Below are 26,921 nucleotides of genomic sequence, written 5' to 3' on the forward strand. Positions count from 1 at the left end.
TAGATAACAATATCTTCATCGTCATCATTTTTTGTACATGGATAGTATTATTTTGTGTCTGCATGAAACAATTATGATATTTTGAGGAACAGGAAAAATTTTTAACTTTTAATTAGCATTTAATGAAATGGGTCAGTAAAAGACTGTTGAGACTGGGCAAACTTGTTCCCTCTTTCTTTCTACATTCTAACAATTGCACATGGAGAGAATATATCTGCAAAACCACAACATGGTACCATCTTATATGGATTTATGATACATATATACTATACTACTCCATTCAACAGAAACCATTATATTATATACAATTACAACCTTATTTAAAAAAAATAGTACCTATTTCACTTAAAATCTGACACTCTATATTTTATAAAAGTTCCCATATTCTCATTTCTTATGACTAGCTTTGTTAACTATTACTCATCATGCTGTTCCTTATATCCTCTACAAACCTTTACTCTGTGTTCTATAAATTTGTTTCTTTATGGATGCCACACCAATTGCCATTTGCTGGGTAGCAGACTATGAATGCTAATGCAGTTCAGTGTTTTTTCCCTCACCATCGCATATTCTGTTCACTGATGATTTTGCTAAATGATCTCCATTTTTGCTAATATGCAGCTTGAGGCTTGGAGTTAGTTTTCCTTTATTCACCAAGCACTCATTCTCTTCACCAAAATAATATGACCAGCAGTTATAGTAATTGATTATGTCTGATACAGTGCATCCGGAAAGTAGTCACAGCACTTCACTCTTTCCACAATTTATGTTACAGCCTTGATCCCAAATGGACTACATTTATTTTATTTTCATTTTTTCTGAAAATTCTACAAACAATACCCCATAATGACAACATGAAAGAAATTTGTTTGAAATCTTTGCAAATTTGTAACAAATAATAATAAATAAAAAGAATTGCATGTAAATAAGTATACACAGCATTTGCTCAATACTTCATTCAAGCACCTTTGGCACCAATTACAGCTTTATGTCTTTTTGAGTATGATGCTACAAGCTTGGCACACCTATTTCTTGGGCAGTTTCTCCCATTCTTCTTTGCAGGTCTCTCTAAAGATTTTCAAGTGGGTTCAAGTCTGGGCTCTGGCTGGGCCACTCAAGGACATTCACAGAGTTGTACCATAGCCACTCCTTTCCTATCTTGGCTGTGTGCTTAGGGTTGTCCTGTTGGAAGATAAACCGTCACCCCAATCTGAGGTCCAAAGTGCTCTGGAACAGGTTTTCATCAATGATGTCTCTGTACATTTCTGCATTAATTTTTGCACTTTCCCTTTATCCTGACTAGTCTCCCATGTCCTGCCACTAAAAAATTTCCCTATAGCATGATGCCACCATGCTTCACTGTAGAGATGGTATTGTCCAGGTGATAAGCGGTGCCTGGTTTCCTCCCGACATGATGCTTGGCATACAGGCCAATGAGTTCAATCTTTGCTTCCCATAGTCTGAGAGTCCCTCAGGTGCCTTTTGGCAAACTCCAGGTGGGCTGTCATGTGCCTTTTATTGAGGAGTGGCTAATGTCTGGCCACTCTACCATACAGGCCTGGTTGGTGGAGTGCTGCAGAGATGGCTGTTCTTCTGGAAGGTTCTCCTCTCTCCACAAAGAAATGCTGGAGCTCGTTCAGAATTACCAACCGGTTCTTGTCACCTCCCTGACTAAGGTCCTTCTCCCCAATCGCTCAGCTTCGCTGGGCTGCCCGCACTTGGAAGAGTTCTGACCTTCAATGATGCAGAAATGTTTCTGTACCCTTACCCAGATCTGTGCCTGAATGCAATCCTGTCTCAGAGCTCTACAGACAATTACTTGGACTTCATGTGGGACATTAAATAGACAGGTGTGTGCCTTTTCATGTAAAATCAACTGAATTTACCACAGGTGGAATCCAATGAAGTTGTAGAAACATCTCAAGGATTATTAGTGGAAACAGGATTCACCTGAACTCAATTTTGAGCATGATGGCAAAGGCTTTGAATACTTATGTACATGTGATATCTTTTTATTTTCAATAAATTTGCAAAGAGTTCTATAGATTTCTATCTTAATATAATAGTATTACTATCTATCAATAGGTGCATTGTCAATGTTAAGCTCAATCAGGATAAATTATTTATGAGAAAATACAAAATATAAGAACATGTTTCTGCACAAAATCTTATAATTTGTCTTAATTTTGAAATCCCTATGAAAACTGTAACGCACAGGAAAAATGCAGAAAAATCCACAGAAAAGCCACTTGGCTGTGGCTGCAGTGAAAGGAGACTTGTTGAATTGTATTAATTGGGTTTCTTGCTTTAATAATGGCATTCATTCTTTTGAATAATATCGTCTCTAGGTTACGTATGCAACCCTGGTTCCCAGAGGAAACGAGACTTTTTGCAAATGCCTCCAAACCATGTGTGTAATCAGTCCAACAGAAAAGTGAGTTTCTCAAGTCGCAAAGAGGTCCACTTGTGCTCTGTAAAACATCCTCCATATCTGCTCCACCACAACCAGTTGGAGCCTCCACTCCTTTGCCTTTGCCTCTAAAGGGCGTCTGCTCCTACATCAGCAGCAACTCGTGACTGCTCCCCAACCCGTATGGGAGGCATCTGTTGTTAACTTTACGCAATCACAAGGAGCCCCCAACAAGGGACTCTGTAACAGGAGCCCAAGCTCCCTCCACATGTCTAAGGCCCATAAGGTTTGCTGCGTGACCTTGATTTTGTGAAGTGGGGAACCCTAAACCACCACTACAGGGGTTGTATGTATAGGAGGCCAAGTGGCACCACACTGGAGGGAGCTGCCATCAGACCCAGCAGTCTTTGGACTTGCTTTACAGTGGGTGACTGGCCTTCTCTCATCTTATGACAGCCGTGAAGATAGACTCGACTCAAGCAGAAAACAACTGCACCCGCAGAGAGATTGAATCCCACACTACACCTAGATAGGTGGTCCTCTGTAGTGGAGAAAGTACACTTTAATTGGCATTTAGTCTTAACCATAAACCTCTTCCTGTTTGCAGTAACGATATCTTGATGCCGGGTTGCCAAGTGCTCTGATCAAGCCAATATCATCCAATTGTAGATATAGTTCAGTTTGCGGATGCCCCGGAGTCTCAGAGGAGCAAGAGTAAAGGTGCAAGGTGAGAAGGCAAGATATTGGTAAGCTTTGGCCCCAAAAGCAAACCTCAGAAACTTCCTGGATGAAGGAAGGAAGGCTCGATGGCCTGCTTTCTCAAAAGAGTTTCTACTTCTTGTTCCATAACCAGTGCCTGCTCAGTCACACCCCGTTGAATCAAGGTGGACGAGACTCAAACTAAATCATGTAACCTCTTTCTACAGTGTGCAGGACTCTTAAGGAATAAGTCTCTTTAGAATGACCTCCGGTATGCCTAGAGCAGCTTGAGCAGTGCCCTAAAGCTGTTCTAGGAGCCTCCGGGAAGGCGGCGTGCCCCTAAAATCCGCTATGTTTCCGGGCAGAAGCAGAGGGAGGCACTCGCTAGAGCACGCTCTGCCCTGAAGCACCAGAGGTAGCAGGGTTAACAGGCTGATCTCACAAGGGCACTGAGGAGAGGCGGGTGCTGTATGCTTAGGTGTACACCCCCCCAGCAGAACCCCTCCAAGGTCCTGAGGAATTTGAACCTTTTTGTCCCCGAAGGTCTAAGGGGTAGTGTGAGTGGCGATGCTGAACTCCTGGACCTTTCAATGCCCACTCATACTGGGCGCGCCCTGTCAGAGCGACAAAGAAGGAAGCGCTGAACACTTACAACTGTCTTTTTGTCTCCTGAAACCTGTTGACTACCATATTAACGGCTAGTTGGCAAGATGGGGGAGTCCAAGAGAACGGCTTTGTCCCAGTCAGAGATGTTGAACACTCAGGGTGCCTCTCAGCAGCCACCAGGACTGCCATTAACCATAGGCCATAGACCAGCAAACAACCTCTAGCCTGACCCACCACTGTATAAACATTGCCCACCAAAACCAAGGAGGTCTGACTAGGCTTGGTGGGCAACACCGGGGCTTTCAGGGACGATGCAGCACCAGCGAAGAGATATCCAGCACCCTCTCTTCACCCCATGGAATCGTCTCATTGCACTGTTTTAGTTCCACTACATTTGAGTAGATGCAGACATTGGGACTAAAGAGGCAGGCCTAATAAGGGCTGCCCCAGGATCTAAACACCTCAGTGTGAAGATCTGGAAAGAAGGGCAGGCACGGGTGTGGAGGCAGTGGCCTTGTTTGAAGGAAGCGCTCATCAAATATATTTTAATACGATGCACCTGATTCTCAGCTGGCCACGCAATGTTAGGCTTGGAAACAGCACAAGCCACTACCTCCAAGAGCTCCTCGTACTTTACTTTTCCACGGGTTTGTTCGATATGGCGCCCCATCCCCCTCTTGATGGAGAGGTGGAGCGCCGCACCATCAAGAGCAGGATTCCAAGCCCTGATAAAAAGGCTCTGGATCTGGAAGGAGAAAGGAACAAGCCTGTCTGCAATTGCGAGCCCCATTACCTCCAACACTGCTTTACCTCGGCAGAAGTGGGGCCAGAATCTGGGGGAATGCTAGCAAGAGCACCCTCCTCAGAGGGAGCGGAGTGGCCGCAAGGACATGCATCTGCAGTGTGAACAATCGGCTCATGGTTTGTATGCGCTGCTCCCAAACAAGCTACACATAGACAGCCGAAAGACCACTTGCCTTTAGTTTGCTTTTCCATTTTTCTGATTTATTTCCTTTTTACTGACTTACTGATACTTACCTGCAGCAAAACAGACAACAGACACACACTCTGCTTCCTGAAAAAAACGGAAGCAAGGGCCATCTCCATGGTATGTGCTTTTAAACTTCCTGGTTGTGAAGTCATCCTGCTGGTGATGTCGCACTTTTCTGCTGGGGTGATTAAACACGTGGTTCAAAGCATGGTCCCAAAGCGTTGTTGACGCAGGTTAAGTTCCCGAAAAGAAAACCATGATACAGACCGCTGTTATATTGCATTTCTGTGTAATATTAATGGTTTCTATCGCCATGGTATCATTATGATGGTATTAAGAGTTTCAGGCAAGAAACCACTGATTCAGGACACTACTAGGCCTAGGTCTAAAATTACACCTGACTTTTAAAGTTGGCTTTTTGTTGATGTAAACTTGACAGCTTCTCCTCGAAATTATTATTTTTTTATTTGTGTAGATTGTAATTACAACTTTTCACATTAATTGGGTTTATTTTAAATTGACAGTTTCTATTTAAAGAACCTATTTAAAGAGCCTATATTTTTTACTTTGAAAATAATTATTTGTGTATTATTTTGTATTTAACTGATTAATATAAATATATTATTTGTTATTGTTTTTGTGTATTTCTTTTTTTAATGTGGTGGTTTGGATCTGTTGTTTTATATGTTGACTTATTAAAATCTGTTGCTCTTTTCAAAATGTGAGTAATTTTCCTTGCTGTTTGCGTCTTGTTTTTTTCTTTAGGTTGACTGCTTTTTCTCAAGTTCATTTAAAATAGAAGCTAGTTTTGTTTTGGGTTTTTTTCTGTTTATATGTTTGCTGCTTTATTTTAAACCAGATTTATTTGATTTCAAGTAGGTCTTGTTTCATTTGAAGTTAGTCCTTTTTAATTTTTAATTGGTTTTTCAGTTTTTTATTTGCAGCATTTATTTTATAGCACATTTTTAAGTTAAACTTGCCCATCAAGGCCATCATATACAAGAGATAAATTTAACAGCTTTTCCTTCAGAAGCCCTCATTCATAAATTGTGTGATATCTTTCTTTACCTACCCCATTACAAATCCCAGTCTCTTTTTAAATGGATGCTTTACAGATGTTTTTGAATTTAGCCTTGAGTTTAATCTGTTTTGGTAGAGCACTTTAATCCCAGACACAATTAGCCCCTATGTAGCCGTGTCCAGCCGCCTCAGTGCAGGCTAAAGCCCTAGGCAAAAGCGCTGGGTTTGCCTACTGCCCACACTGAAGATTACAGAAGTGCAGAAGGACCACTGCAGCTTCTCCACACTCCGTCTAATGCATGTTCTGTAGTCAATAGTATTAAAGTCCTCTCTCATAAAGTCTTAAGATAGCTGTCAAGCTAGCTGTTGCAGAAGTACACACCAAATATGTATTGCTGTTGGAAGAGAAAAATGCTACCTTGTATAATCGTAAGAATGTCCCCAGGGATACTCTCAGTATAAGCCAGAATAACTTGATATATATAAATGTACTTAGAGCACATGTGTATGCATGCCCTCTGTATGGTTTTGCATGTGTGGGTGTGTGGTGTGTGCCTGCGTTTCCACATTCATCTTTCACATAGCCACAAAGTCTACAGGCCCCAAAATGTCAGTATTATCAGGCGGCTGTTTTGGTCAAATTTGCATCTGTTAGCATCAGTGTGGGCGCAGTTCTAAAGAGCAGGAGTTCAGAGCAGTCACGGCTTAATGTTCATATCGATAAGGTTGTGCTTAAAGCAGGGAAGAAATGCATTTGTGATGTTACAGCTAAACAAATTCCCTGCTACCTGCTATAAGCTTGTACTCCAGTGAGCTTCAAAGTGAGGGATAAAAAAGTGGGAAAGAGCAGATTGACTGTTCTGCTCTAGAAAGGATGAGTAGTTTCGGTAGACAGAAGAGATAGCTATATGCTCATCATGTTTCTCTCGTGACTAAGGTGATTACTTACATGTCTATGCTTAATACAACACATTTAAAAGGAAACATTTTATTTACAAGTCGGCACCAGTCATGGTCTGTTAAGGAGTACTGCTGCCACAAAGCCACCAGGCAAAAACTTTATACTTTTAAGGCCCTAGGGTCATATGAAATGCAAAGCAAAGCTAAGAGAGACGCACTGCAGGTTTTTATGGCGAGAAGGCCTACACTGATCCAGTCCTTCTAACCACTCCAATCCACAGCATGAACCACCTATAGAAATGGGAACCAGTACAGCGAAAGTAAGTGTCAAATATGACCCACACTGAAAATCTTGAGCTAGAGTGCAGACTTAACAGGGCTGAAGAAGTTATCAGCCTATAACCAAATGAGTCAAAAAAAATCTGTACAACTCCATGCAGATAACCCAGAAAATCCATGAACTTACACAACACAGAAATTTCAAATAAACAGCAGCAGAATAGGTACTTTCAACAGGAAATAATACCACAATAAATGTTACTAAAGTGACAAATGACTTGTGTGCATAAACCTTAGGGATCTAAAACAAGTTTGTCAGATGCAGATTCTCAACATTAGTGAGTACTAGAGAGCCCCAGCGTTGGAGGGGAGGTCAGCCTACGCCAGGGGGCATGCTGGGGATAATTGGCTGACCAGCATATTGAGAATGAGGAACTGCTTAGGGGGGTCAGTGCTCTGTGCACACAGTGAGTCATTAGTGACCAGTGCTGAATGAAATATTGAGCTATTCTGAAAAAAAATAATAAAATTTGATCCAGGCAGCTGTGCCAATATTACAGAAGCAGGTTGATGGAGGGGGATTAAAACATTATAGGGCCGATTAGCCGCAGTGGCCTCTCTTCACTAGATTAGGGCACAGTGGTGCTAGAGAAAGAGCAGAACCAGGATAACAGTGGACAATGGGGGAAGGATTTCAACCTTGGTGAATGCAGTGGCACTGAGAGGACTCTGTAAAGTCACACTGACCACAGCAACAATGAAACTCTCTCTCAGGCCCTGGTAATGAATTCAGCACAGGCCTTGTGTATGGAATTGCAAGCTATTTTTTGCAGTGAGAAAGAGCAGTGTGGTTTGTGTGTTTAGGTGTCTGTAGTAGTGAAAAGACACAAAAAATGATAGTAGAGTAGAGACTGCCAAGCAGAGGAGTGCTTGGCAGCCTTGTGCTGATGAGATACTGAATGGAAAACTAATAGAGTCCCAGGGACAGCTTAGACAGGAAGGTACACCTAAAGGGAAAAGTAAAATACTCCATCAAAACATAGCAAAATGACCAACAACCTCCCCTTTGAAACAAAAGAATCTATGATCTGAGAGTAGGCAAGTAGTCAGAAAAAAACATCGCCTCTGCATCTCCTTTTATCAGCTGCATTAATTTGCTCTCCAGAACAACAAATGATTTTTTTTTCAGCTCTTTTGAGATTTTTTTCTTTTATGTGCTTCTCAGACATTAATTATATATTTATATATAGAATATGCAAAAAGAAATCACAAATGTTGGAAGGCATAGTGATTAAATATTAAACAATGCAGAAATTCTGTTACCTAAAGGGATGCTATTTCTTTTTTCTTCTTTTCCCCCACTTCAGCCTCTTTTTTTTCCTCATCTGTTTCTCTTTGTGCTGAAAGTTCCTTTATAGCAAGCTGTGCTCCGAAGGCATGCATAGCAGGCTCAGATGAAGTTTGTCTCAGTTGTAAGGCAGCCTGGGTCATTTTGCAAAACTAATGTGTCAATACTTGCCGGCTGAGGCACTGACCAATATGTTTGCAATATGCATTAAGTTTGAATTATTTCTTTTCCCCTTGGCTGCCATGGAGAGATGGAGAGAGAGAGGGGGCATTCTGTACACACTTTGGCCGTGATCCTCAGGGAAGCATTAGCAAACCTTTGAAGGGGAAAAAAGGCATCTGCACCATAACCGAGACACTGTAGGGTGAGGGGGTCACAGTCCATTCCACTACAGTGCTATTTTAGCTGCTTGGCTGAGGTGAAGTAAGGGGAGGGTGGAAGGAGTGGGAAAAAGAGAGGTTGGCTCTCATATTAAAAGCTGAGTCTTTTCCAGTGACTGTCAGCCTCTGTGAAACTGAAGTGCCAGTAAACTTTCCCATTTGGAATGACACTCAACAATCTGATGTGAGCAGTGAGATGAGCCAGGATACCAGTTTAATGTTTGTCTAGTTCACTGATTCTTTCGCTTGTACTTAAATGCTGCCAGCTGTCCAATAATTAATAGTGATAAGTGATAAGTATTCATCGCCACCTTTTTCCTTTTGCAGCAATTACAGCTTTGATTTGTCTCAGATATGTCTCTACAAGTTTTGCACATTCTGATTTTGGTTGGAAAAAATTGATTGGTGAATGGCAATCTCCAGGTTATGTCACAAATGTTCACTTGGAGTTCAGCCTGTACTTTGACGTATGCAGCTTTTTTACTTTTTTTTTTTACTTTTGTAGTTTTTGCCATTTTTTTTTTTTTATTATTGTCGTGTTTAAACATATACTTTCACCCTAAATGCAGATGTATGAATGACTTGAGCAAGTTCTCCTTACCAATTTGCTTATATTTAGCTACATCCATGTTGTTTTGTGATGGTGAAGGTTCATTTTCTTCTATATGAAAAACAACCCTAGAGTATGATGCTACCACTACCATAATTGATCATTGAAATGTGTAACCTGAACTTCAGGCTGCCAAAAAGAATGCTTGGCTTTAGACCAGATGGCTCAACTTTGGTCTCATCAGACCACAAAATCTCTTTCCAAAAACTTTCAGATTGTCTAATATGGCCTTTCTCAGAAATGGCTTTTGGTTACTCTCCCATGGACACCGTATCTGTAAACAGCTGATGATATTGTTGAGGTATACACAGGTTCTCCTATTTCAGCCAGTGAGCTCTGTAGCACCTTCAGTATTGTAGCCAGACGCTTAGATACTGCTTTTAAAATTGCCTCTCTTGCCCGAACACTTGGCCTGATATTGTTAGTGTCTGGTTTGTGCCATATTTTTTCCATTTTGTCATAATAGTTTTCACAGCACTCCTGAGAAGGTTCAAAGCTTTGCAGACATTTTAACAACCATATCCATCTTTTTTTCCCTCCTAACAACTTCATTTCAAAGCCTTATGGTCAGTTTCTTGGTTTTGGTGACAGCAGGACTAATCTGTTTTGCCATTTTAGCTGTGAGACCTCCCAATGCCAGTGATATTTATTGTGCAAGAATACTATTGGACACGTGTGGATTTAAAATTAACACAGGTGTACGAGGTGTTTAACATTTTTTATGTGATTAAAAAAAAAATGTATGCTACTTCTCATTTAGTTTGCTGTAAAAAAGATAATATAATATATAATATGTAATAGACAATAGATAATGAAAATATAATAAAATGAAGAATTGCTTTCCAAAATTAACAGATTATACATTTAACCAATAACAGTTGTTAATATATGTTTCTGTTTGTTAGATTTTTGGGAGAGGTTTTTTGAAGTGGTCTATTACAAAGTATGTAATGTTACTGACACTTTTGTTGAGACAGATAGATGCTCACACACACAAGTTTTTAAAAGACTCACAATAATAATGTTTTAATTGAGAGTCCTGGCACTGCTCCTCAAAAACTTGTTATTGAGCTAGCAAGAGGTGTTATATAGTAAAGATTAAAACAACCATGATTTGTCTTGACATAATTTAAATGCCTCAAAAAAATGAACTATGAAGAAAAATAGTCATATAATTGGGCTATAAAAGCATTGCTGGAGAGAAAAGAAGAAAAATACACTAAGAAAGGGCTTGCTACTTACTTCTGATATTAAAGAGTAAATCTGGACATCACACACAACCACACACACACACACACACACACACACACACACACACACACACACACACACACACACACACACACACACACACACGTACATTTGCATGTGCCTTTTGGGCGTTTTTTCGAAGTCAAATTCAAAGGCTCCATATAGGTCACTCCAGAACCAATCAAAAGTTAGGTAAAAGCTTTTCAACCAAGGACAAGATTACAGTCCGCTGGAGTATTTTAAGGGCAAAACTGATTGCAAAAAAAACATCATATTAAAATGCATCGTTTCACATCAGACAGGAACAAACAAGTATGAACAAAAGTGGTGGAGTTAGATTGCTAAAGCTTCCCCTTTGGAGAGGCCCGCTTTGGCCCTGGGCAGACGAGTGATTGGCAGGTGGGGGAAGCAGGAGTGAGACCCTGAGGGTAGTGTGCACAGCAGGGATTTGGGTTTCACTATGGCCTCCCTCTCCTTGCACGTTTGAAATCTAAGAATAAACAGTGATAAGGCTTAAAACTTTTCACCCCTGTTTAATTTTGCCCGCTTCACTACCTCACCAGGGACCCTACCTCAGAAGGACTCTGAGGTATGTAAGAGAGAACGTGAGAAGATAGTGAGGTAGTGAGATAGTGAGTGACTGAGTGAGGGAGAAGGTGAGTAAACAAGTGTGAGCGACTACACACATATGTTTTTGTTATACTGCGTGCACAGGCTGGCTTGCATGACCCTTCTGACTGGTACACTAATCACCTTTACCTGGAAGCTGCGGACATTTTTCTTATCATCCCCCTTTCATGGAATTATGGAATAGCTAAAGTTTGGAGAAAAAATGTGGCTGAAGTTTTACCTTCTTCCTAGCTAACTTTGTATAAATTGCCATCTCATCCTTTTACTTCATTTGACAGATTTTTGACATCGACAACCTCCTTGTCTCCTCAATACTGTTCAATGACTCCTCATGCAATCCAGAATTTCAGCTCAAGTTCCCAGAGTTCTCCTGCTTTTACAGTTCCACAAATGCTCCATAATACACAGTTTAAAGTGTAGTCTGCACTTGCAAACTGTCATTCTCTGTAAGGATGAGTAACTACCATACAATGACTTATAGTACCCTATACTGGATCCTATTAGATATTCATATTTTTTTTCTTTTTTTTTTTTTTTAACTCACCACCTGCCTTGTGCCTATCACATATTTTATATACTTACAAATAAACGAAGACAGTACCATCATTGCTTTGCCACTGTTGTTACTAAAGTGGGTTTGTATGTAAAACAAGCACATAAATGTTGAAAATAAACACTCCAGGAAAAATCCATTAATATGTTTGCAGTATTTGGCAGATGCCCCTATCCAGAGCAAATTACAATTATCTCATTTATATAAGTGAGCAGTTGAGGGCTAAGGGCCTTTCTCAAAAGGCCCAGCAGTAGTAGTTTGGTGGTGCTGGGATATGAACACACAACCTTCCAATCCACAGTTTAACAGCTTAATCTCTGAGCTAACACTTTTCATGATGCGCATGGATTGAGTGGCTGTATATGAGCTTTGATTTCCGAGCTCGTTTTCTTAATAAACATAGTAAGAAAACTGTGTTGTCACACATAGATAATCCAGTTACAAACACATGTAGAGGGTAAACATCTCATCTGATTTTCGCATTGAAAATATAAAATCACTCTTCCTCCATATGGTTTTAAGAATTGGGTGGTTGATGTAAAAGAAAGGGACAATATTTTACATTTTACTGGCCTTGAAATTGCAGTTTGCTTAATGACCACCTTGCACAGCTTTTTACTCTCCCTCTCTTGAACTCCTCCACATTTTGCAGTGTTACAACTAGGAAGTGAAACAGTCTTAATTTAGATTATACTTAATTGGTTAAAAAAATAGATAATAAATGATGTTGGGGAGATATAGTTAAAAAAAAAATGTACAGGTAGGAAAAAAAAAAAAAGAAAGTCTGTGATTGCATAACTATTCTCCTGTTGCTGTGAAAACCCTGAATTAGTTTTAGTTTTTTTCCCATAAGAAGTCACATAATTAGGTGAATGCAGTTGCACCTGTGTGTAATTAAAGTGTCACTGATCTCAATATAAATATGTTCCTATAAATGTTCCTATAAGGCCAAAGGCAGCATGATTTGTTGTTGCTCAATGAAACTCTACTGACACTGTGAACACCGTGTTTTGGCTTCTTGAGCCTTTTATCTATTTATATGCACATAAAGTACATTCACAGTATAAAGATCTCATTTATTTATATATTCTGGCAGTGGCACACCTTTAATGACTGAATGCAGTTGCATTCATAGCTAGCTTAATGCTTTGTTCAATACCAGGAGCCTCCATCTAAAAAAATGCTCTAATAAATCCATCTAATAAAAAAACTTTTACCGGGTTTAAGAAAAGCTGGATTTCCAAAGAGATTTTTTTTTACTCAAGTTAAAGTAAAGAAGTTTGGGTTCTGATATGTACTTAAGTAAAACTTAGCCATTACTACTACCTGTTTTAGTGTCACCCTGGTAACTGGACCTAAAATCATATTAATATATGAATACAAAATAATTAAACATTTTGTTATCTAATTAATGTATCCAGGCTGAACATCTACCATATAGAACACAGAAGCAGAAAAAAGACGATGATGAGGTGATCAGGAGTGTCTCTTTTCTCAGTCATATTTACATCGCTGACCCCTGTCTCATCCACGTTAACCAGTACTTCTTGTTGCGTTCTGATTTGGTTGTCGTTAGCTTAATAAGCTAGCCTACAACTGTGGTGCCACGAAATAATACACCAGTGGTAGGTTGGAAAAAGCCGTGCAATGACAAGAAATAGGTTCATGGGCTAAAAACGGTGCGCAATGAGAAGAAAAGATATTGTCACCAAATAGATTAAACCAAAGTAATGAGTCTGGATTGATAATGTAAAAAGTAGAAAGTACAGATATTTGTAAAAAAAAATTATGAATAAAAGAAAAAAGTTAAGTACAGTCACGAAGAATTTGTATTACAATACTTCCCATCTCTGGTGCATTGCCAATAACCTATTGACAGAGTTAGTGAACTTTACTTGAAGGAGAAAGTGAGTCAGGACTGAACTTGAGAGAGAAAATAGCGAGGGAAAGACAGAGAGGTGGTTAGGGTGGCTCAGTGTCATTTGACAGCTATAATTACAGGCCTGCCTTGCTCTCACAGGTTTACTATTCTGTTAAGAACTCGGCCCTGATCTGTTGCATTGGCTTTGCCTCCCCAACTGACACCAAAAAGTGACTCCCAACTGAAAGCTTTTCAAACAAGTCCACCTGGCAACGCTCCAGGGAACTGTGCATTTTCGTGAGCTTGAGTTCTTTTACAACAAGCCTGTGATGTGTCTGAACTTGAGTGTGTCATTGATGTAAATGGCTTGTTGGTGTCTCTGAGTTTGTCTGTGTAAGGGTTTCAGTATACAAATATAAACTTAAAAGTAAAAATGAGTATAAGTAAAAGAGGAAAATGGAGGTTTTAGACTCAACAGAAGGCACTGTCCACAGAGAAGGAGAAAGAGAAATCTCATTTGCAAAAATCCACATGGTAATTGGGCAACAACGCAGAAGTTTGTAATGTTTGTGTGTTAGGCTCTCCTCCCTTCTGCCAGAGCAGACTGCCCTGATCCCTCAAACACCAACAAAGACAGTGTAAATAGGCTGAATAAATCAGTGGGGGGCATGGAAATCTTAGACAATGACATCATATTTACACCACCCTTGTTGGACTAAGTGCAAAACCCTGTATTAAGATATCAGGTGTTATATATTACATTTCTATTTTTTCTGTGATCCGTAGATCTCAGTCTCCTCTAGTACAACCATTATTATGTTACACCAAACGTACAAATATGTCACAGAATTACCGTGACATACAGCTCGAAATAACCTCCACTTCTTGATTTGTTTAAAATTATATCCAACATTAGGGTATATTAATAGGGTTTATAATTCCAAGTTGCTCTGAAAGGTAGTGGGTGGAGTTAAGCAATACATTTCCAAGTGTCTAGCGTGCCTTTGAAATATTTGGTTCTTTTCAAGGAATGCTAAAGTGCAAGTACAACTAGTAAATAAGGAAAAAGTATTCTGCAGAGAGTGACAAAGTTGCACATGAGCCATACACAATATAACAGCAAAACCAAGGGTTCAAGTATACAAATACGAAAAACAGTACAATCCTGCTATTACATTACAAAAAGAATTCCTCTAAAAGATCAGAATAATTTAATGTTGATTGTGTAATTAATCAGAGATTAAATGGTTTATTATAAAGAATTACTGAGACTGAAAATCCTGTACTATACACCTGTCTTAAAGCGCATTACCTTTTTTAGTGTGTGTGTGTGTGTAGGTGTGTGTGCACGCGCACTAAGAAAGCTGTGTGTCTGAACACGCACTCCCTAGTGGACATCTTAGCACATTGCATCAACAGCAGCAGCAAGATCAGAGTAATTGTCCCACCATGACAATCACAGTGTGTGTTTTGATATATGAGAATACGTATATCATTATCCAAGGTTGGGAAAGTTCTTATTTTTAAGTTTATATATATATATATATATATATATATATATATATATATATATATATATATATATATATATATATATATATATATATATATATATATATATATATACACTTTTGGTTATTGTAATCAAGACTAAGGTTAGGTTTAAGTTTAATGCCTGGTATTAAATTAGGAATTATTAGTATGTCAGTTGAAGGTTCTCAATTATAATAAGACACATGTGTTTGTTTGCTTTACTCTGTGGATATGTATATTTAGTTTCAAGTTTATTTAAATCATTTTACATTACTTGATTATTAGAGCTGTTGAATAAATTAAGAAAGTCAAGAAGTAAAAGAATAGATGTTTGTGCATGTGTGTGTGGGCGTGTTTGTATGTGTGCATACATGCATGCAAGTGCGCGCGCGTGCGTGTGTGTAATAAATGAGCAAAAACAATATACGGTGGCCTCCTCCTGAAAGATGTGCGCTGTCAACGGGAATAAATAACTTCACACCCCATTGCCTACTGAGAGAGAGAGAGAGAGAGAGAGAGAGAGAGAGAGAGAGAGAGAGAGAGAGAGAGAGAGAGAGAGAGAAAACTTTCATCTGCATGAATATGCAAATATATATCACCCCGTCTCTGTGTTTGTTTGGAAAGCGGCTGCTTTTGTGTTGAGCAATTAAGAGTGCAAACATTTCTTTTCTTTTTGCTCCCTTCTGCTGGAATATTGTTAACTGTAGAGATGATGTGTAAAACCCATTGTTGCTTATTAATGCAAAAACATTTCAGATTCTCTGTTGCAGAGATGAGTTCCATAATGTTCCATCATGGCCAGTGTTAACTGAGCTCTATCCACTGTTTCAGAAGTCCTACACACACAAATCCTAAATCAAGTGCACACACACACAAACACACATAGCTGTCATTGTCCCAAAGAATCAGAAGAGATGACTGCACCAAGCTGCCTCCATCTAAAATATTAATCATTTGAAAAAAGATGATGATGATGACCAGGGCAGCTTGACCTTCGCATACATTCGCCAGCTGCAGGCTTATTAGAATAACCTTCTGCACCCTGGCTTCGCCATGCACATACACACACTCACATACTCGGACATGACCATGCAAATCAGTGATAGTCGGGCCCTCAGGGGAGTTAGCAGGAGCATTCCTGTAGCCCGAGTGCTGTGCTCCTGACCTGCTCATCTGGAATCTCGCAGCGCTCTTGCCTGCTCTCTCTGACCCCATCGTCATTAGCATCGGAGCGCCATTGCGCATTGTTTGCTTGCATTACAATGCAACATTTCACATGCAGAATATGCAGAACAAGGCCTCCTCCGCTGGGAGGAGGGCCAGCTTTGCTTGGAGTGCACTATACTGTAAAGGAAGTAGTAATTATTTTGATCATATAGCAAGTGTGTTCGTTTTACTTTTTATTTGTTTGGCTCTTTTGTTGTTCAGAAGATACTTTTGCACTATGCCCGTGTGTAAGGTAAATTAAAAAATGAACAAAAGATAAATAGTGCTTCTCCAGTGATGCAGTGATCCACTGTCAGGTGACCCGCACTATAACTGAGTACTCAGGCTGAATGTGGCTACCCTTTCTGTCAGTGGAGCTGGAAATAGCACAGACCACTGATCAAACACAATCATCATTCGACTTAGCCACGCAGTTACAGGGTAACCTTATTGTTTTTTTTCAGGTTGTCTGTTTTCCTACTACCTGTTAGAAACATGGCAGTAAGTTGATTTTCCGTAAATAGAGAGTGTGTTCTTTTGTGAAGCACTGCCTTGTACTCTGCAGATCTGGGAGTCTCTAAATCAGTAGTACTGTATTATCTGTACTGTACTAGTACTATCAGTGAATGAATACCAAAACATGACAAACTTCATACCACTATATTACACTGTCAAACTTGCACACAAAAACTAGCAATAAAAGTTAACTTTCTGCCCAAGAGAGAACTTCTCCTCTGTAAGGTTGATACCATTTAAAAAAACCTATGTTTATTATGGAAAGTGAAAGCAGGCATAGATTTTTGGAGTACCATGCCGTACTAGAGTGTCCACTAGAAAAGTGAAAGAAGAAGGGATTAGACATGTTTGTTGCATAGATATATTTTATATATTTTATATTGTGTGTGTTTGTGTACACACTAATATCGGCAAGCACCCAGTTAAGTGCTATTGGTCATACTGTGAGTTAGTTCTTTGCTTCACTCAAGATGTTTTCCTATTACTTTAGATCAATCCCTTTTTATTCCACCTAACAGTTTGGGATCAATACGCAGCAGTTGTGCCGTGCCATGTTGTGCCGAGTACGGCCACTAAAGAATGAGCCATCCGCATTCCGGTGTCACTATGGCCCGCTCCCTCACTCTATTTCTCTCTTAGTGTTTGGCCATGGAATAGATTAGTACTCAGAAACATCACTTTAACTCCCTGCCCAGCCAGTATGTGCCCCCACTCCACATTTGTATTTAATCTCATTTAAATGAAAGGGACTTTGGCTGGAAGGAGGTGGAGAGTGCCAGGCTCCACTTCAGAGCTGGCTGTGGTGGACGATAATACCCAGCTTGGTGGCACAGTGGTTAAGGGAGCAGGGCTTGTGGAGGGGAGGGGAGTTTAGGGATGGAGGGTCCAATCAAACCCAGCAGGAAGCCCCAGATGTGGGGCCACTGAGCTGACAGCGCACACTCCTGCTGGGTATGAATGTGGCTAACAGAGAGAGAATGAAAGAGGCTTGTGTAATTTATTCTTGCCTGATGAATTTGACATGTAGGTGAATGCATTATATGTATAGAGGAAGAAAGAGAAAATGAATCTCAGAGACGGTCGTCTCCCAGGATGATGATCTGTGAATCACAGAGTGTGGAGTACAGGATTAGGGCGAAAGGTGTTTGTTTTCTTTTGAGCGACCCTGTTCTTAGTCTCTTCCTCTCTTTTTTTCTCCCAATCTTTCTCTCTTCCCCCCCTTAGCAGGGGAAGGACAGGAGAAACGGTTCAGATGAGCGAGATATGTTATATGGCTATATGGCTCGTATCTTATCAGTCTCTGCTTTCTTGAAAGTTAACAGCAAGACACACACGCACACACACACACACACACACACACACACACACACACACACACACATACAGATGGAGTCAGTGTAACCAGGGGCTGGGAGAGAGGTGGTGTGCCAGATAAGGGCCCAGTAGAGCAGCCACACTGTTCAGAGGCCAGTTTGAGGAGCAGATAACAGCTGATAAGATTCATCCTCAAAGTGCTTATGGCCAACATCTTCCTAAGAGTGTATTTCTGACACTGCCTGTGCCTGAGAAGGGACATTGCTGCCAGGACAAAATTGTTGTGTATGTGTGCAGACTGATGTTTTGTGTTTGTGTGTCTATATGAGAAGGTAAGGTGCACATACAGAGCTGCTTCTGCTGTAAGTCAAACTTAAAGACATTGGCGCATACCCCAAGACACCCACATTCATCTAATGCCTGACTGCTTGTGCCCAGGACCATATGGCAAAAACACTATTTACATAATGTCATATTTTATTTAATTAGGCATTCTAAACATGAATCAAATCTGATCACGATCCTCGTGTGGAAAGCTGATTGGTGACACATGATAGTGCTCTGACCCAAAAAGCGCCCATTGCACCCAAAGCCCAAGAGATTGAGTTTCATGCTTGTACTCAGATTTTATCTTTGGAGGGGGGTTTACTTGCAGACAAGACTTCAAAATGTTATAAAGTCAAAGGAGACATTTCAAGACTCTTCGTGCAGATATTAAGGTCACCCACTTCTTGTGAAACATAACCTTTTTTTCAGAAAGGAAGCTGTGAAACTAATCTGAGGGCTCTTTTGCATGTGATACCATGCGGGTGGTGTTGTGCTGGTGGACGTGTAAGGGCTTGAGGTTTATTTTAGGACGTTTACTCTGTGACACAGGTGCTTTCTTTTCCGAGAATTAGGAACTAGAGCAACCTTGTGCCGACCACCGTGTTCAGCCAAGTGTCAAGAGGAGTGTTCAAGCGAAAGTGGCCCCCAACCTGATACTGGCACTGGGAAATAGGGGTAGGAAGGATGAAGGGTGGGGTGGTAGTAAGGTGTCTAGTGGAGTAACCATGCAGGCTCCCTTAGAAAAAGGGAAGGAAGGAAATAAGGATCAGTGGTTCAATCAAACAGCCAGCCTCTAAGCTAAGGGTTCTTTCTCTTTCTCTCTCTCTCTCTCACACACACACACACACACACACACACACACACACACACACACACACACACAGCTATGTCCACATCATCCCCCTCAAGTGCAGAACTTTTGCACTTGTGCTCTCACATGCCTGCAAAGTAAAATAAATAGAGTATGCCAAGTCCTGATTGCATATTATTTAATGAAGGCAAAGTGTTTCAAGAGGTTGCTTTATAGTGCAGGGGGTAAAATAAGGCCTGTCCAATAACAGAAGTCATTCTTTGTACTTTGTCCATACTTATGTTTCAGGAAAGGATGTTTTTTCTAAACATTGCTTTTAAAGTAAAATTCTGAAAAAAGTTTTTAAATAATAATATTGCAGATTTGTTTCAGTTATGGACATGATAATATGACCATCAGTTTTTATAAATTTTCCTTACACTTTAATGTAGAGCCTTTCAAACACCGAGCTGACTGTGGCTGAGGGCCGTAGTTGTTGAAGTGTGTCTGTTAGCACTCACTGAGTATGTTAGCCCTCTGTTGGAGTATAATAATGAAAGATAAATCTACTTTCAGAGAATTAACACAGGAGAAGAAAAAAGTGGGCAAAGCAGGAACATGACACTTTTGCTGTTTTTTAAAGGTTTAATTAAGTTCTGATGATAATTTTGATCATCTACCTGTCTGTTTGTAGTTATAGTGTTATATTTGGTCAATGGACAAGCAGACTGAACAAAATTTAAACTGTTTTCACAGAATCAAATTAGCATGATCATGCTAATTTTGTATGTCTTTGTCCCAAACTGTATTTGAAATCCCTAAAATAGTATTGCAAGCTTTTGTCTGTTATGTCACAGTTTGTTTTGTCTGGTAACAATATCTGGATTTTCTTAATTTGATTATGAGTACAAACTACTGCCACCCCCTGGTATGGAGAGTTATTTAATGCTACTGTGCCTCAGTCTGGACACTGTGGTGCTTGCTGCTTGATGTTGCTAGTACTGCAGTCCAAACTGTTATAGAGCATCTCTGTACATTCTGTACAGAAACAAAATCTAAGCCTCTAGCTGTGTGCCATGATTAAGCCAAATCTTGATTTGCTGGTACATCCCTGAGCAGTGAGTGACAAAGGCACCCTGTCAATCTTTCACACAATGCGAATGCAGCCAGATGCGTTGTGAAGGGCTCCCACCCACACACAGCATGCAACACCGCTGAAATTCAAATATGAATCCTGCAGTACGGCTCACCTCTGCACAGGAACAATGATGAAAGTCTGCAATAGTGCAAATAATTTGGTGAAATGCTTGAGCGAATATATTCAAAAACACTACTAGTGGTTTCTTAACATTTTGTTCTTAACTTTTCTCATAGGATGCTTCACACACTGCCACTCCTAAGCTGTTGTATGACAACCTGAGAAACCAACAAAAGAACATGATTTTATATCCTGGAGCCTCTGAACACCATAATTCAATAATTTTCAGTCAATAATGAATATTAATTTTTAATCCCTAGGATCTTTGTAAGTCTTGTCAAACTGTCTTCAGGCTCTTTTGATATGTGAGTTTTAACCTTCATAAAAGGCTTGAAAGGCTGCCAACTGGCTACATCTGTTCCAAGGGCAGGGTGGTGGTGCTCCTGGATGCCTCTTTCCTCCCCACAATGAGGCAAACTCTCCTGCCTGGTGCCTGTCAGTGGCAAAAGGTGTCAGTGCCACAATTAATCTCTTTAACAGAGAGCAGGGTGTCTCTTTGTTTATTCCACCCGTGCCTTCCCTTTTTCTCCCTCCCTGAGGCCCCTCACACAGTCTTATCAGGACCACTGAACTAGGCACTTATTTCCTTATCGGCCTGTTATGGCTGACCATGGCCTCTTGTGTAAGTGCGCTGAAGGAAATGGTGAAGTAAAAGAGAAAGAAGTTACAAACGGCTAACCCTCAGACTTCCACGAAATGCCTTATCTGAAGGGACCGGCTGACCTTCCGCCCTCTACCACACAGCTCAGGAATGACCAGATCTTCCCCTTTACTACCTCCTCCTTCAAGTTCTTTCTATCCCTGTCCTCTTTGAACCACAAATAACCTCTTTCTCACAGTACTATGAGCCGCATAGAACTTCCCCTCTTTCCCCTGACACATATATAAATGCACAGCTCTCATATACAAGCTCCTTTTCTCAAACATGGCACATAAACAGCTTGATAATAACTGAACTCACTGGTCAGAATGATGACAGAATATGAGAATAAAATGGGACGCAGTATGAGCAGTAAGAAAGCAGGTCATTCTCTGGTGAATTCTGAGCCTCTGCTCACAGATAAAGGCATGGAAATGAAGGGCAAGTCGACGGAGCTGTAAGTACAGCCAGCCCAAGCACAGATCAGGAGAAATCCCCTGCTTCAATTAGTCATTCTCTTCTTTACCCTCTCTTTTCTTACTTCTCTTTTTCCCCACTGTCTGATTAGAAATAGATTCTAGAATTGCTCTGGCAAAAGCAGAAATTGTAAAGAAAAATTTAAAAAGGGGGGTGTGGATGTTGATAATCCACTGGCTCATAAAGTCAAGTCCAGGGAAAGAAAAAGTATTAAGACAGTTGGCTTCATAAAGAAAGGAAGAAAAAAAGAAAGAAAGAAAGAAAGAAAGAAAAAAGAAAGAAAGAAAGAAAGAAAGAAAGAAAGAAAGAAAGAAAGAAAGAAAGAAAGAAAGAAAGAAAGAAAGAAAGAAAGAGAAAATTTTGCACTTTATTAAATTTTTTTATTTGTTTTGTTTATTTCTTAAATTTGCATGATTTCACATTTAGATCCTACCTTTGCGATGATGATGACACATTGGCCATTTAATGTGTAGGTCGAATGCCGTGTGTGTGTGTGTGTGTGTGTGTGTGTGTGTGTGTGTGTGTGTGTGTGTGTGTGTGTGTGTGTGTGTGTTTGTGTGTGTGTGTGATTGATCGAGTCTGCAGCTGATGGGGCCTAAGGTCATGGGGCTGTCTCTTCATGTGTCTCAGGCACAGATCTGGTGCTGGCTGTCTGCCCCGTCCCTCCACGGTCAAGGCCACTCATTAGACTCAAAGGGGCAGGAGGAAACTGGCTAGACAGGGCCTCACAGGGGACAGATATTGATCAGGAATCAAACATACTTGCACACACACACACACACACACACACACACAAACACAAACACACACACACACACACACACACACACACATGCACAGAAAAGATGAAATCTGAATTAAGTGTTGTAAATTGGGGAAAGAGGGCAAAATCAAGACAGAGAGGGGTCTGTTCAATGAAATGGAAGACTCTATGTGATCAATACTTCACAAGATTTTCTCCCTTTCAGTTGTCATGCCACAAGCAATTAAATGAGCTACCAGCTTGTGTGAAAATACTGGGACAGATTTCCAAGCATTATAAAGCAAAGCTCAGTGGGATATAAAATGCTGAGTTTTTTTCTATTGATGTATTTTTTTTTTATTATTATTATTATTTTTTTATAAAGCATAAAGTCATCCTTGGTCTGACAGCAGGGCTGAGGGCAGGTCAAACAGAGCGACAGATAGAGAGATGGCAAGTTCACGGTTGTTTACATCATAACAAACAGGTCATCTGTAAATACAAAAGCATACACAAGATCACATTGATATAGATATACTGTAGATAGATAGATAGATAGATAGATAGATAGATAGATAGATAGATAGATAGATAGATAGATAGATAGATAGATAGATAGATAGATAGATAGATAGATAGATAGATAGATAGATAGATAGATAGATAGATAGATAGATAGAAACACACACACACATACAAACTGGAAGTGAGGTTTCACCTGTCACAGGCAAAGGCATAGTGAGTGACAAGGCCACCCACATTACAACACATATACTGTCTTGTACTATTTTATAGACACACAAGACAGACTATCACAAATGTTTTATTTGTTCATTTGGCATATATTAGGTGCATGCCCTGGTAAAAAATAAAATAAACAGTTAAAAATGAATTTTAACTATGTTGGAGGTCAGAATCTAAAACAAATCTAATACAGTATGCATATCGCTTCACATTAAAAATCAAGAGCATTCATTTGCACTGCACTGTTCAGTACAAAACACTGCAGTGCTATAAAATTGAATAGTGAGTACTACATGTACAGTTAATAATATACTAATAATTTAGTGCAAATATGTAATTAACACAATAATTCAATATTAGTATTTTTTACTTACCAAGAAAGCATACCACAAAAAAATGGACATCTAGCATGATTAGCATGAAGAGACACTCATGTGGAACCCTGCTCCTAACCTTTAGTATCAGCTTAGACTCTTTTTTACAGACCGAAGTCTTCCTCTTCAGCATAGTTTTTATGGGTCTTGTCTGAGATGCTTGGACAGTAGGTATTTATTAAGTGCCAGTGTACAGTATGCAGAGCTGTTTTGTCTGCAAGAAGAAATAGCAAAGGAACATGTAAATCCCAATCTGCATATTCTAAATGAACAGCAAGTGCAGAGTGGCATTTATGCATTTGAAGGTGTCCCCACCTTGCTCTATTTTTACTTGGAGGATGGATCTTCATATATTTCTTCATATTTGTGTAGGGTGCTGGGAGAGGGATTTCCATTAGTGTTGTTTTAAATGGACAAGAGTGCCAAAAGCAATGATGTCAGAGAATGTGAGGTGCATTTTGTGTCCTGCTGCATACCTCGCCTTCACAGACAAATTGATTTGCAAAGGTTCAGGGCTGGCAGCTTGGGCCTCTTTGCATATGGAATTCTCCCTCTGACACAATGAAAAAAGTGGTCGAAGGAGAAAGAAAATAGGGAAAAAAGAGTCCTCTGGCAGGGCGAGACACCCAGCAGGACAGCGGGAACTGGCCAGTTCAAAGTCCACAGTGTGAACCCCCCCCACCACCTTCAAAATCCCCCACACCCTAAAGGCCCCTCGCACCCTCCTTTGCTGGCCCCTCGTCTGGTTTGAAAGGTCAGTTCATGTCTGGGAAAGAAGTCTCGGGATCCCCTTCTTTATTAAAGGTCACTAGTATTCAACAGCACTTAACACACACTGCCGGCCCAGCCAGCCAGCCAGCCAGCCAGCCATTGTGGAGGGGGATGGGGAGAGTTGGAGCATTTAGAAATTGGGCATGGACAGACTTCAGGGACAAGACTGGGGTGCTCTTTTTTTGTGGTGGTGGTGGGGGGGGGGGTTGATATGTGGATACAGAACTTTTTTCTTCTAGAAACTGTCTTTTTCAAATATGATAAGATATGCAATAATAGGATACACTGAAAATTAATAATTTATTATTGTTATACAGCTTTAAAGGGTTTTCTGTTCTAACATTAGCAGAAGAAACTGCTTACCAAAGTCTAAATTTAGCAAAAAAGGTCATCCAGTGTGTAGTCAAAACAACATGGGAGTCAGGACATCGAGGTCTAGAATAGACATTTACAGTCAAGGAAAACATAAAGGAATGGAAAGGTTTCCCACCTTTTAGCCTGTCTAGCCCAACAGATTTATGCAGGGTGGTCAGCTGGAGCAACAGCGACCAGGCTGGGCCCAGCTCCCTCTCAGTAAGGGGGAGACAGGGGCAGAGACCTTCTCATTCTCATGTTAAACGCTTTTCACATTAGGCCTCCCTATTCTGCAAGTCCTCATTAGGTATGCTTGCTCCAGAGCTGCCTCTATTTCATCAAGTGGCTGTATTATTACAATAATCATCACCACTACCTCAATCATGTTTGCAATAATTTCCTAAATCAAGAGCTCTTTCACAAGCAGACAGAGCTCCTGATTCTCTAAGGGCATGTGTACTCTGTAAGAAGAAGGTGAGTCAACAAGCAAAGTCCCAGTTCTTTTCCTAATAAGAGGGACTTATATTATAACCCAGTCAGACAGGAGACAGGAAAAAATTGTGTAATTCAATGCCAAATGACCATTGTTCCTACACTAAAGTCCTTATCAACTGTTTATTTTTCAGCATGTATGTCAACGATGATTGGAAAGCCAGATGTCCAGTGTCTTGTCTGGGGTCCAGAGCATGATGTGAGTGAAGTTTCAGAAAATTCAGACAGGCATTTGCTAGTGATGACTACTATCCGAAGTAGACTGCTTCTTACAGAGCTGCACCTGGATTTAATGGAGCTTTCTTTATAGATGTCCCATAAACCACGGGGCATGATTTCAAAATACATTTCATGAAGTGCATGGCTATGCCGACAGGATAGTAAAACAGAGATGATTATGACTCTGCAAACTTTTTTTTGTTATTAAAAAAGCGATACTGCATATAATCCTGATGGGAGGTTTATACTCTTATTCTGTGTCTTTGTCCTCAAACAGGACACTTGCATAAACCATTGTTAAAGTTTTTCATCTAAGTAGACAACCGTGATAAGTTATAGTCCATTAGCTCTAGAGTCAAAGCTGAAGGACATTTAAGATATCGTTTTGTGTCGCCACTCAGGGACCTGTCAAGGGATGAGAGACAGCACTGTGTTGGTGTGCATATTTGCAGTAGCAGATGGCTCTAAATTGAATTAAATTGCAGTGTTAATAAGTATAACTTTTCTGCTGTGTCCTTGTGGAGGGACAGTCTGAAGAATTCCACCTTAACATTCCACCTTTAAAAAAACATTCTTAAACAGATTTTAATGGATGACCTTGTCTAGGTCTGCTTTGCTATCATTTGGCCTCCAACTCAAGTCACTGGCATCAGGATTTTCTTTCTTTTTTTCTTTTCTTTTTTATCAAACGCCCCTCCTCTTGCATGTCTGTGCAAGTGTGATTGTGTGTGAGGGTGCGTCCTGGTGTGTGTGTCTCTGAGTGTGTCTGTGTCCATGCGATTGTGTGATGGGGTGTGTCTGGGTCTCACCCTGGGTCATGATGAAGTGTCTGGTCTCTCAGGCTGTGTGTCTGTGTATGAGTCTGGTCTAGAAGGGGGGTTTCCATCTATTCCTCTCCTTTGGCCCAGAGTGAGAGTGCACCCGGACCAGGCAGGTCAACTTGTCCTCCCCCACTGTCTCGCACCAAACACTCTTGACATTACAAAGACTTACACCTTACTCCTACCACCTTACAACTACCACCATGATCAAGTTCATAATTCGGATAGATGCACTTTTGTGATGGTGTGGAGTGTCTAAAAACATTATGAAAGACATATTTATGCCTAATACTCAAACACAAACTAATGTTCCTGTCTCCCCCACATTCCCCCCCCCCCCCCCCCCCCACACACACACAGTCCTGTTCCCAACCGACACCCAGCCCCCCTTCCCAATCCTACTAAGGATTATTTTGTATAATGATGAATAATTTATGAAAATCTTCCCCCTGGCTCTCAACAGCGCCTCTCAATTGGCCTTGGCATTAAGCCATTCATTCCTCTGTCTGGGATGGGAGTCACTCATAAGCAACCGCATAATAAAATCTAATTTTCCCTTCTAAAAGCAAATGATGCCATGACTTCAAATCTTATGAATTATTTCTAAATATGGAAACACTCTACCTTTTGTTAGCTTCAAACTGGGACAGTAAACATCTAAAAATCACTTTTCTGAAATTGATCACAATACAACTTTTAATTAATATTTTTTCTTCAGTTCATGTCCTTTTTTGTAACAACTGCTTTTTTTTTACTTTTTTTCAAACTAATAGTCATACAAGCATGTATGTGAGATATCCAAGTG

The sequence above is a fragment of the Silurus aristotelis genome, assembly GCF_946808225.1.
Source record: "Silurus aristotelis genome assembly, chromosome: 4".
Taxonomy (NCBI): Eukaryota; Metazoa; Chordata; class Actinopteri; order Siluriformes; family Siluridae; genus Silurus; species Silurus aristotelis.